The sequence below is a fragment of the Lynx rufus genome, unplaced genomic scaffold (assembly GCF_022079265.1).
Source record: "Lynx rufus isolate CCGP_SWC_20201006 ecotype Redwood Valley unplaced genomic scaffold, mLynRuf1.p SCAF_14, whole genome shotgun sequence".
NCBI lineage: Eukaryota > Metazoa > Chordata > Mammalia > Carnivora > Felidae > Lynx > Lynx rufus.
In genome coordinates this window covers 40533893-40547506 of record NW_025814828.1, presented here as the reverse complement: position 1 = coordinate 40547506, position 13614 = coordinate 40533893, and positions in this window count along the sequence as shown.

Here is a 13614-nt window from a genome sequence, read left to right as displayed (position 1 = left end):
TGTCAGCACAGAGCCTGCTTCGGATCTTCTGTCCCCCCTCTCTCTGCCCCTTCGCCGCTTGTGCTATCTCAAAAATAAACATTTAAAAGATTTTTTTTTTTAAGAAATAAAGTTGTTTTCTGGGAGATACCGGCTTCCAGTTATGGAATGAATAAGTCACGGGGATGAAAGGCACAGCGTGGGGAATATAGTCAATGGTATCGTAATGGCATTGTATGGTGACAGCTGGTAGTTACCCTTGTGGTGAGCACAGCATAATGGATAGCACTGTCAGCCACTACGACATACACCTGAAACTAGTGTAACATTGTGTGTTACCTATAGTTCAATTGAAGAAAAGAAAAGGAAAGAAAAAGTGGTTTTCTGTAAAGTGACTTCTAGCACACCTAATTTAGTAGACCTGGTACCCCCCCCTTTTTTTTTCCTTTCTGGGACAATCGCATATGCCTAGTCCCTGCTCTCAATCACCACCTCTTTTTCCTGTTCGTTCAACCACATGCTCTCAACCAGAGTGTTCTCACCAACGAGAGAATTAAACATAGTCAAATGTCTCTCTCTTTGGAAAAAAAGAAATCCCATTGATTCACACCCTCCCCTAGCACAACTGCCGCAGAGACTTATGGGAATCAGAAGGTGCCCTCACCAGGCAGATGAATTGCAAAAATGGGACCGAGCACCTTGAAAAAGGTACCCCTTCCTTTGGCCCCAAGCCCAAGCTCAAATTCAGAGCTCGGCTGGCTTCCAGCCTGGATCTGCGTCCTTCAGCCCCGCCCTTGGCCACGCCCTTAGCCGCGCCCCTGTCCTTCCTGCCGCGGGTTCCTCCACCCGAGCCTCACAGCCCAGCTTCTCGCTGGAGTTGTTTTGTACTTGTTCTCTCCTACTCATTCCTCAGCACACTCCAATCTGGATTCCGGCCCCGTATTGCTGCATAAACAGCTCATTCTAAGCTTCTCCGTGGCTTCCGCGTTATTGAATCCAGAGGACAATTTCATGTCCCGTCTTGGTTGACCCTTCAATAAGTAGCATTTAACCCTTGACAGCTCCCGCCTCCAAACTGTCTTCTTTCCGTTTCTAGGACATCACGCTTGCCCAGTTCTCCTGTCGTTTCATAGCTGCACCTTCAGAGCAAAGCGTTTGGGAGACCAGGCTCTGTAAAACAGGGATGCTACTGCTAGTAGGGTTATTGCAGGGTTATTGGAAGAATTAAATTTTCCGAGACAGATAGATAGAAGGATACAACAGTGCGTGAGATGAAAAAAAGCGTCAAGTATGAGTTCCAGTCTTTGTTGTCGCTGTTGTGGGAAGCTCATCCTCTTCCACCCGGCCATTCGATGTTAGGATATTTGTATTCTTTCAGCTTCAGGGGCGCCTGGGTGGCTCAGTCCGTTAAGCGTCCGACTCTTGGTTTCCCTTCAGGTCATGGTCTCACGGTTGGTGGGTTCCATCCCCACGTTGGGCTCTGTGCTGACAGCCTGGAGTCTGCTTGGGATTCTCTCTCTCCCCTTATCTCTGCCCCTCCCCTGCTCTCTCTCTCTCTCTCTCTCTTTCTCTTTCTCTCAAAACAAATAAAATTAAAAAAAATTATTTCAGCTTCAGCCCTAGGCCCTATCCCTTCTCACTCTACGGTGTCTTCAATAAGCCCAGACTGACATTTCCTGCCCAGACTTCTCCTTGGAGCTCCGAACTTAGAAATCCAGCTGCCTCCTTGCTGCCTCCTTGACGTTCCTTCTTGGTGGCCTCAAGGGCATTTCGAGGTTAATGTGTGAATGGGGGAATCATCTCTTCTATTATACAATCGGAAATGTAGGAAGAAGTTGGTTTATAGCACCTGCCTCTTCGTCAGCCCCCTTCCCTCAAGGCAACCCATCACCAAGTCAGGTTGGTTTTACCTTCAATCCATTCATGTGTCTCCATTGCCAGTACTAACACCCTAGCCCAGGTGAGTCTCTACCAACTGCCTAGCCTGTCTCTGTGTCCACTCTGCCTTCCTCTGATTTGGGGTCTTAAAGATAATCAATTGGTTGGGGCGCCTGGGTGGCTCTGCCGGTCAAGCGTCTGACTCTTGATTTCGGCTCAGGTCATGATCTCATGGTTCGTGGAGCCCGCCTGGGATTCTGTCTCCCTCTCTCTCTGCTCCTCCCCTGCTCGGGCTCTTCCTCTCAAAATCAGTAAATAAACATTTTAAAAAAAGATAATCATTAAGACTTGTAAAGTGAGTCATGAGGGGTCTTGAGTGCAAGAGCTTAGGAGGGTGTCCAGTATATAGCAGATGTTCAATAGGTTCCTTTTGTCCGCTTGACAGCTGAGAGGAAGCACTTTTTTTTTTTTTTACCTTTGGTCTTTGAAAGCAAACCACTGACTATTTTTAAAATTTTTTTTAATGTTTATTTATTTTTGAGAGAGACAGACGCAGAGCATGAACAGGGGAGGGGCAGAGAGAGAGGGAGACACAGAATCTGAAGCAGGCTCCAGGCTCTGAGCACAGAGCCCTACGAAGGGCTCGAACTCATGAACCGCGAGATCATGACCTGAGCCGAGTCGGACGCCTGACCAACTGAGCCCCCCCGGGCGCCCCGACCACTATTTTTATGGAGGAGGGGGGAAGTCATATTAACAGCAATGACTTTCCCAAAACCATCTTCTTTAAAGCTTTAAAAACCCTGAGCCTGGAGACCAAACTTCCTCAAAAATGGCTGCAGCTTCCGTTCATGGTTTTTTTCATATCTTGATATTTATTCAAAAGTATGCATGGGGCACCTACCTGGGTGGCTCAGTCGGGGAAGTGTCCGACTCTTGATTTCAGCTCAGGTCGCGATCTCACGGCTGGTGGGTTCGAGCCCCACATCAGGATTCACACTGACAGGAGCCTGCTTGGGATTCTCTCTCTCTCCCTCTCTCTCTGCCCCTTCCGCTGCTTGTGGGCTGTCTTTCTCAAAAATAAATAAATAAACATTAAAAAAATAACTGAGGTGAGAATGGAACAAAAGAAGAGAACATAGCCAGTTCAAGAAACTTGGGCCATTTAGCTATTCTTGCAAATTAATGTTTCCATGTAAAATTTAGTATCAACTTGTCGAGGTCCCGAATAGAAGCTTAGAGGTATTTTTACCGAGAGTGTGGTAAATTTTTAAAATAACTTAGGAAAGAAAATTATCTTTAAGATATTGGCTTGTCCTATCCAAGATGAAGGCATGTCTTTCCATTTGTTTAAGACTATTTTTGTGCCTTTCAGGAGCGTTTTAAAATTTTCATGGTGTAGATGAGCATATTTCTTGTTCAATTTTTTCTTAAGTATTCTATCTTCTTGGTTGCTATTGCAAATGGATTTTTCTCTAAGATTATGTCTGCTACTTGGTTATTGTGTACATAAAGCACTTGATTCCTATATGTTAATTTTATTTTAATTTTAAAAATGTTTATTTATTTTGGGGAGGGGCAGAGAGAGAAGGAGACAGAGAATCTCTGCACCGTCAGCACAGAGCCCAACACGGGGCTCGAACCCACGAACCGTGAGAAAGTGACCTGAGCTGAAATCAAGAGTCGGAGGCTTAATCGACTGAGCCACCAAGGTACCTCCCTATATGTTAATTTCATATCCTGCTAACTTACCGAATTCTTTCATTGTTTGAGTTAGTTCTTATTACTGATTCGGGAAGGGTCTCCATGTGCATTATGTCATCGCAAATAGAAATGGTTTTACTTGTTTTTCAAATTCTTATGTCACTAATTAATTTCTTTTGTCTACTTCTATTGGCTATTACTTTCAGTTTAATGGTAAATACTCATGGAGGTAATGAGTATCCTTACCTTGTTCCTGATTTTAGCAAAAATTCCTCTAGTGATTCTCATTATGCAAGATGCTGGATTTAGGATTAAGGTGTGTGCACTCACACATGCATACATGTGACATCATGTGAAAGAAGTATCCGTCAATTTATATTTTCTTGAGTGTTTTTAAAATCAGGAAAGAAAGTTAAGTTTTGTCAAAGGCATTTTTAGCATCAAAAGAAGTAACCAGGAGTGGCTGGGTGGCTCAGTTGGTTAAGTGTCTATTTTTTTTTAATGTTTATTTATTTTTTTTCAACGTTTTTTTTTTTTATTTATTTTTGGGACAGAGAGAGACAGAGCATGAACGGGGGAGGGGCAGAGAGAGAGGGAGACACAGAATCGGAAACAGGCTCCAGGCTCCCAGCCATCAGCCCAGAGCCTGACGCGGGGCTCGAACTCACGGACCGCGAGATCGTGACCTGGCTGAAGTCGGACGCTTAACCGACTGCGCCACGCAGGCGCCCCTTAATGTTTATTTATTTTTGACAGAGAGAGAGAGAGATAGCAAGCACAAGCAGGGGAGGGGCAGAGAGAGAGGGAGACACAGAATGAGAAGCAGGCTCCAGGCTCTGAGCTGTCAGCACAGAGCGGGAGGCAGGGCTCAACCTCACAAGCCATGAGGTCGTGACCTGCTGCTTAACGGACTGAGCCACCCAGGAGCCTCTGTGTCTGACTCTTGATCTCAGCTCAGATCTTGATCTCAGGGTCGTGAGTTCGGGTCCTGCGTTGGGTTCTTCGCTGGGCATGAAGCCTAATTATGAAGATATTTTTTTAAAAAAGAGATAATCATGGGGCACTGGGTGGCTCAGTCGGTTGAGCATCTGACTTCGCTCAGGTCATGATCCCACACCTCGTGAGTTTGAGCCCCACATCGGGCTCTGTGCTGACAGCCCAGAGCCTGGAGCCTGCTTCTGATTCTGTGTCTCCCTCTCTCTCTTCACCTCCCTTGCTCACTCTGTTTCTCTTTCTCTTAAAAATAAATAAAAACATTAACAAAATTTCAAAGAAGAGATAATCATATGAATTTTCTCCTTAGATGTATTAATATAGGATATTATGTTAATGAATTTCATAATATTGAATGCAAATTCCAATTAGACATGGAGTATTATTTACTTAATGTCATGTTGGATTCTGTCTGCTTACTTTTCATTTACTATTTTTGCACCGATATTCAGAAGTGATTTAGTTTGTAATTTTCTTTGTTGTGCTGTCTTTATAAGGTTTAGGTATCAAGATTATACTTGTTTCCTAAAAAAGAAAATAAAGATTTTCCTTAATTTTCCATCTTATCTTTAAATGTTTGGCAAATTTCTCTGGTAAAACCATATGGGCCAACTGCTGTTTTGTGAAGTAGTTCTATAACTTTAAAGAAATGGATTTCTTTAGTCTTTGTCTCTCTAATGGTGTCAATTTTAGCACATGTGTTTTCCTAGGGAATTATCCATTTTATCTATGTTTTTCAAATTTATTTGCAGAGAAGTCTACAAAAGGTCTCATGACTTAAAATTTTTCTTTTGTTTCATTGATTATTTCCCCCATGTAATTTCTAATCTTGTATATATGTCTGCTACCCTTTTTATTCTTGAAACACTAGACAAATTTCTGCTAAGATCAAGAACAAGGTAAAGAAATCCATTATCTCCACAATTGTTTAACATTAAACTGGAGATAGGGGCACCTGGGTGGATCATTCGGTTAAGCATCTGACTTTGGCCCAGGTCATGATCTCACAGTTCATGGGTTCGAGCCCCGCGTCGGGCTCTGTGCTGACAGCTGGGACCCTGGAGCCCGCTTCAGATTCTGTGTCTCCCTCTCTCTGCTCCCCCCACCCCGCCCTGCTAGCGCTCTGTCTCTGTCTCTCAAAAATGAATAAACATTAAAAAAAATTTTTTTTAAAGAGTGCAAAGGGCTAATAAGTAATGCATAGAATTATCACAGCCCTGGCCCCTCATCACTACCTTTAGAAATTAAATGCTGAGGGGCACCTGGGTGGCTCAGTCGGTTGAGTGGCCGACTTCAGCTCAAGTCACGATCTCGCGGTCCGTGAGTTCGAGCCCCACGTCGGGCTCTGTGCTGACAGCTTGGAGCCCGGAGCCTGCTTCGGATTCTGTGTCTCCCACTCTCTGACCCTCCCCCATTCATGCTCTGTCTCTCTCTGTCTCAAAAATAAATAAACGTAAAAAAAAATTTTTTTTTTAAAGAAATTAAATGCTGAAGGGGCACCTGGGTGGCTCAGACAGTTAAGAGTCCGACTCTTGATTTCTGCTCAGGTCACGATCTCACGGTTTGTGAGTTTGAGCCCCGCATCAGGCCCTGCGCTGACAGCATGGAGCCTGCTTGGGATTCTCTTTCTCCCTCTCTCTCTGCCCCTTCCCTGCTCGTGCGTGCACGCTCTCTCTCAAAATAAAATGAACACTTAAAAAAAATTAAAAACAAATTAAATGTTCAAGCCAATGCTCAACCCTTAGAGCAGTTGTCCCAGGCGAACTGTATTACCATTGCCAAAGACCAGAGCAGAGAGTGGCTGTTTGCACTGTGTCTTGCTTAGGTCTAGGGATGATTTTTTTCCCCATACATATCGCAAAGTCTGGTGCGTCTGTTGGCTGAAGAGACGCTGAGGGAATGCCCCTTTTTTCTTCTGCTAGAGACTGACTTCTCTGTTGAAGCAGCCTCTGAGAGGGAGATTAGCCCCCAGGAGATGTAGTCGAGAGAGCTCTTGAGAGAGAGAGCTGAGATCGACACCTGTTGAAGGGAAGGGTGCAGGGCTGGACAGAGGGTAAGGCTGGGTTGCCGGAGGACCCCAGCAACACCTGTGGTTTTACCACATGGGGACCTTTGCAGCTGTAATGGCTATTCAGTGTTGTCCCAAGTTGAGGGAACAGGCCCCATGACATTCGGTTATTAGATGCAGGCTGGCCCATCGAAGGATGCAGCTTAATCCCTGAGGAGGCTGACGGCTGAGGGCTTTCTGCGGGCACCACTCCCAGCAGCTGGGGAACATTTCCTTTATTCCGGAAGGAGAAGCTGGACGGTATCCACCACACTCTGACATTTTCTAAGTTTTTTTTTTTTCTCAAGGAGGGTCCTCCACATTTTATTAGGGATACGGCAGAAGAAGAGGCTAGAACAGAACAGCCTCGTTTTTAATGACAGATAAATTAACCCCAGTGTGGGGACGGAGGGTGGGCCCTGGGCAAGGTACTTTACTATATATATATATATATATATATATATATATATATAAAACAATGAAAAGACAGACAAACGGACCCCAAAGACATGGGGCAGGGGAGGGCAACAGCATCCAGGCAGCAGGAATGGTGATTCCCTGTCAAAATCCAATTACGACTCAGTTACCAGACCCCTTGGTATTTTCTAATAGAAACACAAATCTGCAAACATTTTCTGGGCAAAGAGGGTCTTTTCACAGGAATTCTTCCAATTTTGCACATTTTCCTTCCTTATATTGTTATGTGTATATTTGGGGGGGGGGAAGAAGGCATACATTTTAGCGGAACAGACTTAGCAAAGTTTGTTAGTTTCAACTTTTTTTCTCATCACAGAGGAAACATTCGTTACATGCTGTAGGTCAGGACATCTTTCATAATACACTGACTTCTCCACATCCTTAGGATGTTGACGGTCTAGCATGGTGAGGCCTGGACAGGCTTCCCACGGCCAAAATGAGACAGGGAGTATTCCAGAAAGATTGGGAGGATATCAGCGTATAGCAATCCATCTCGCACAAATACAGAGGTTGCGCTGTGAGAGGAGGGTTACCTACCGTCTTTGTGCTTCAAACGTGACTCCATTCCCCGTGGTTCCCTTGCTACCTCCCAAGCTGCTCCTTCTTAATCTCCTTATATCTTCCACCTAACCTAAAATACTGGAAATCCCCAAAACCCAATCCCTGGGCCCCTCTTCTCATTGTGCTCAACCCCTTGAGGCTCGTTCACGATGGTCTCTTCCAACGAGTTCACATTGTTCGCTCAAGTATCACTCTCAGATTTCTGTCTTGAACTCCAGTTAGGCTCGTATTTCCACTTCGGTCTCAGCACCTTCACCTGGACGCTTGCCAGGCACCTCAGATTCCTTTCACCCCTCCCCCCCACCAAATTCTCTACAACCCTCCACAAATCTACTATTCCTGGTGGATTTCCTGTTTTGAACAATCCAATCTTTATACACCAAGATGCCATAATTAGACACCTCGTAGTCTCAGGCGCCACATCCAGCCATTCACCTTGACCCATAAAGTCTACCATGTGAATTTCTCTTAAATAGGCCTCATCCTTAGCCTTCCCCCCTCTGACCCCGCATTCGTCAATCCACACTGTGTTTTTCCTCTCTAGCTTTGTGTGATCCATCATCTCTTATCATTAGTGACCCCGTACCTTTGTAAGACAGCTCTCTGAGGCCCACAAGATCGATTCCAGACTCAGCACACCTCATAAAGGGTTTCATAGTGCTGTCCTTGCTCCTTAGCATGCTTTCTAAGGGGTTCGCAGTCTGGCCCCAACCAACCTCTATGTTCTCACTTCCCACCACTTCCTGATTCTTTCTCTTTCATCCTCCGTTCTAGTTGTGTTGGCACGCTGTGTGATTTATGCTGTAGGTTCTATCCAAGCTATTCTCAGTTCAGCAAAAATGCCTGCTTCTCAGTCTGAGCTCAAGTTCTTCTTCCTACCTGACATGCCTTGTGTGCACAGCTCGGTCTATGACATCCTACTCAGAGTTGGAGTTCACCTGTGGAGTCCCTTCAACAGAATTGATAATTCATTTCCTGGGTTCTCAAGGAATCTTGCGCAAACCTGACCTGGAAAGCGGCTTACTGCGTGACTTTGTTTCCTTTACTGGATAGACGCTGAACTCTGCAACTAAACTCAAAAACATAATAGATGTTCAATTGATGTTTGGTTCCAACTTGTGAATTGCCTATCCCTAATGTATAGTTAGCACATTAAATTGAGACTACTAATTACATACACCAAAGAATGAATTTAAATTAGGTGCTGTAGGCTAAGTTAGAAACTAGGGAAGACATCAATGTGTTGAGCTTCAAGGAAGGGAGAAATAATTCTGAGGAACTAATTTGGGAAAGAGAGGAAGGAGGGGCTTGCATAGAAGAAAGAAATGAAGAGAAATCAAAAGTGGACATTATTTAAAGACAGAGTACCCCCCGTTAGCATTCTGTTCTTGCTGTTCTATTTTTTTTATACATGTTGATTCATTTTTGAAAGAGAGAGTGAGTGGGGAAGGGGCAGAGAGAGAGGGAGACAGAGGATCCGAAGCAGGCTCTGCACTGACAGCAGTGAGCCTGGCACGGGGCTTGAACTCACAAACCATGAGATCATGACCTGAGCTGAAGTCAGATGCCCAACCGACTGAGCCACCCAGGCACCCCACTGTTTTATTTTTTTTTAATTGAAACTTTTTTTTAACGTTTGTTTATTTTTGAGAGACAGAGAGAGACAGAGAATGTGCAGGAGAGGGGCAGAGAGGGAGGGAGACACAGGATCCGAAGCAGGCTCCAGGCTCTGAGAGTCAGCATAGAGCCCGACGCGGGGCTCGAACCCACGAACCGTGAGATCATGACCTGAGCTGAAGTCAGATGCCCAACTGAGCCACCCAGGCACCCCTCTTTTTGTGACCTAATGCCAAATGAGAAAATATCAGGTAAAAACACTATGCAGCTAGGCATTGAAGAAGTTGAAGATTTTTACCGTCTGTATTAATCATAATTTTTTATTGTTCTTAGTTTCCTTTTACAGATATAACTTCTTGATGAATCCTCCTTTTTGTAAAGGGGTTCAAGAAATCGACAAAAGAAAAATGAAATAGAGGCAAATTTATTTTAGTCACTCAGCTTGCTGGCTCCTCTGGACAATTTATCCATAGTCTATAAAATATCACCATCTGCTGGAGGAAGAAAATATGTACAATTCAACTTTGTTGTGTGAATGTTGCTTCTAGTCAACATGATTACCTACTTCGAACTATATAACTTTTAGCAAGATGATATTAGCTCAGCCAATGAAGGATTACCAGATCACCTAGGCAAATATTACTCACCACTTTATTTGAAGAGACACTTTTTCCAATGGGCAATTCAGACCAAGTGTCCTTTAAAATGTTTTAACAAGCAGCAGTTTCCAAGGACCACTGGCCTTCTATTTTCTGCGGTTGGTGGTTAGCATTTAACATGGAAGTATTAGGTATTAAAATCAGCTACTTTAGAGGTGGGACTTCCAACACGGCTTAGTGAGAAACTCAACAGAGTCCTTCCTCAAAAGGCAATGATAAAACTAACAAAGTTGCAAAAACAACCATTTGGGGACTGTGGAAACTGACTAGAAGGAGAGGAAAGAGAAAGAGGGGCAGAAAGAAAGCATTTCAGGGGCACCTGGGTGGCTCAGTCAGTTGAGGGTCGAACTCTTGATTTCACCTCAAATCAAAACCAATTTCTCATCAAAAACTCTGGAGGCCAGAATGCAGTGGGACGACATATTTAAAGTACTCAACCCCTGGGGCGCCTGGGTGGCGCAGTCGGTTAAGCGTCCGACTTCAGCCAGGTCACGATCTCGCCGTCTGTGAGTTCGAGCCCCGCGTCCGGCTCTGGGCTGATGGCTCAGAGCCTGGAGCCTGCCTTGGATTCTGTGTCTCCCTCTCTCTCTGCCCCTCCCCCGTTCATGCTCTGTCTCTCTCTGTCCCAAAAATGAATAAACGTTGAAAAAAAAAATTTAAAGTACTCAACCCCTGTCAACCAAGAATTCTAAATCTGGCAAAAGTATCCTTCAAAAATGAAAGAGAAAGTAAGTTAAACAAAAGCTGAGGAAGTTTGCCACTAGTGGATCTGCCCTGTGAGAAATGTTCAAGGGAGTCCTTTGGGATGAAACGAAAGAACACTAGACAGTAACTTGAAGCCATATAAAGAAATAAAGAACACCAGTGACGGTAACTGCAACTACATATATAATTATAAAAGCCAGTATGATTGTATCTTTGGTTTGGAACTTTTCTTATTTTTCTCAAAATGATTGAAAAGACAAATGCATAAGGGGCACCTGGGTGGCTCAGTCGGTTAACCGTCCGACTTCCGCTCAGGTCATGATCTCGCGGTCCGTGGGTTCGAGCCCCGCATCGGGCTCTGTGCTGATGGCTTGGAGCCTGGAGCCTCCTTCGGATTCTGTGTCTCCCTCTGTCTCTGCCCCTCTCTTGCTCGACTCTGTCTCTCTCTCTCTCAAAAATAAATATTTAAATTTTTAAAAATTTTTTTTACATTTTTATTTATTTTTGAGAGAGAGACAGAGCACAAGTGGGGGAGGGGCAGAGAGAGAGGGAGACACAGAATCTGAAGCAGGCTCCAACCTCCAAGCTGTCAGCACAGAGCCTGACATGGGGCTCGAACTCACAGACTGTGAGATCGTGACCTGAGCTGAAGTCAGATGCTTAACCGACTGAGCCACCCAGGTGCCCCCCCTTTTTTTTTTTACATTTTTATTTATTTTTGAGAGGAGAGAGAGAGACAGAACACAAGTGGGGGAAACATTAAATTTTTTAAAAATATACAGAAAGGGGAGTGAATAAGTAATCGAAACAGTACACTAGGAGAAAAAACATCAATGAAATATGAAAGAAGGCAGTAGTGAAGGAACTGATGAATGAAAATGACATATAGAAGACAAATGGTAAAGTGACAGAAGGAAGTTTTTCCTCAGGAGTAATCATTTCAGATATAAATGGATTGAACTATCCAATTAAAAGGTAAACATTGGCAGAAGGTATTTTTAAATTTTTTTTCCAACGTTTTTATTTATTTTGGGGACAGAGAGAGACAGAGCATGAACGGGGGAGGGGCAGAGAGAGAGGGAGACACAGAATCGGAAACAGGCTCCAGGCTCCGAGCCATCAGCCCAGAGCCTAATGCGGGGCTCGAACTCACGGACCGCGAGATCGTGACCTGGCTGAAGTCGGACGCCCAACCGACTGCGCCACCCAGGCGCCCCAGAATGTATTTTTAAAAAACCCAACATGACCCAACAATATGTGTCTACAAGATAATCCATTTAGATTAAAAAAAAAAAAACCTACATGTGGGGGGAAGTGAAAGGATAGGAAATGATATCCTGTGCAAAAGTAACCAAAAGATACGAGATGGCTATATTAATCTCACACAGCATACACTTTACGTAAAAAACTGTTGCAAAGGGGGTGCCTGGATGATTCGGTTGGTTGAGCATCCGACTCTTGATCTTGGCTGAGGTCATGATCTCACGGTTCATGAGTTCGAGCCCTGCATCAGGCTTCGTGCTGACAGTGCAGAGCCTGCTTCAGATTCTCTGCCCATGCCCCCCCCCGTCCCTCCCCTGCTCTCTCTCTCTCAAAGACAAATAAACATTTAAAGAAATTGTTACAAAAAAATAAACATTAAAATAATAATAATAAAAAAAAGGGGCGCCTGGGTGGTTCAGTCGGTTGAGCGTCCGACTTCGACTCAGGTCGTGATCTCCAGTTCGTGAGTTCGAGCCCCGCGTTGAGCTCTGTGCTGATGGCTGGGAGCCTGGAACTTGCTTTGGATTCTGTGTCTCCCTCTCTCTCTGCCCCTCCCCTCCTCACACTCTCTGTCTCTCAAATATAAATAAATGTTAAAAAAAATCTTTCAAAAATGATAGACCTCAAATCAACAACCAAACTTCACACTTTAACAAACCAGAAGAAGAAAAGCAATCGATCAAGTCTCAATAGTTAATTTTTGCTTTTGTTTCCCTTGCCTCAGGAGACCTATCTAGTGAGAAGTTGCTGCGGCCAGTGTCAAAGAAGTTACTGCCTGTGTTCTCCTCTAGCATTTTCATGGTTTCAGGTCTCACATTTAGGTCTTTAATCCTTTTCCAATTTATTTGTTGTGTATGATGTAAGAAAGTGGTCCAGTTTCATTCTTTTGCAGGTAGCTGTCCAGTTTTCCCAACACCATCTGTTGAAGAGACTTTTTCCCATTGGATGGTCTTTCCTGCTTTGTGGAAGATTAATTGACCATATAGCTGTGCGTTCATTTCCAGGTTTTCTAGTCTGTTCTGTTGATCTATGTGTCTATTTTTGTGCCAGTACAACACTGCTTTGCTCACTACAGCTCTGTACTATAACTTGAAGTCTGGAATTGTGATGCCTCCAGCTCTGCTTTTCTTTTTCAAGGTTGCTTTGGCTATTCAGGGTCTTTTGGGGTTCCACACAAATTTTAGGGTTGTTTCTTCTAGCTCCATGAAGAATGCTGTTGGTATTTTGATAAGGGTTGCATTAACTGTGTAGATTGCTTTGGGTAATATAAACATTTTAAGACTATCTTTTCTTCTTTTGTGTCAAGTTTTTATTCAAATTGTAGTTAGTTAACATATAGTGTTATATTAGATATTAGTTTCAGGAGTAGAATTTAGTGATTCGTCACTTACATAAAACCCCCAGTGCTCATCACAACAAGTGCCCTCCTTAATACCCATCACCCATCTAGCCCATCCCTCCAACCCAACAACATTTGTTCTTCTTTTTTAAAATTCTTTTAAACATTTATTCATTTTTGAGAGACAGAGGGAGACAGAGTGTGAGCGGGAGAGGGGCAGAGAGGGGGAGACACAGAATCGGAAGCAGGCTCCAGGCTCTGAGCTTTCAGCACAGAGCCTGACACGGGGCTTGAAATCACAACCCGTGAGATCATGACCTGAGCCGAAGTCGGACACTTAACCGACTGAGCCACCCGGGCACTCCGATATTTATTCTTCTGATCCATGAGCA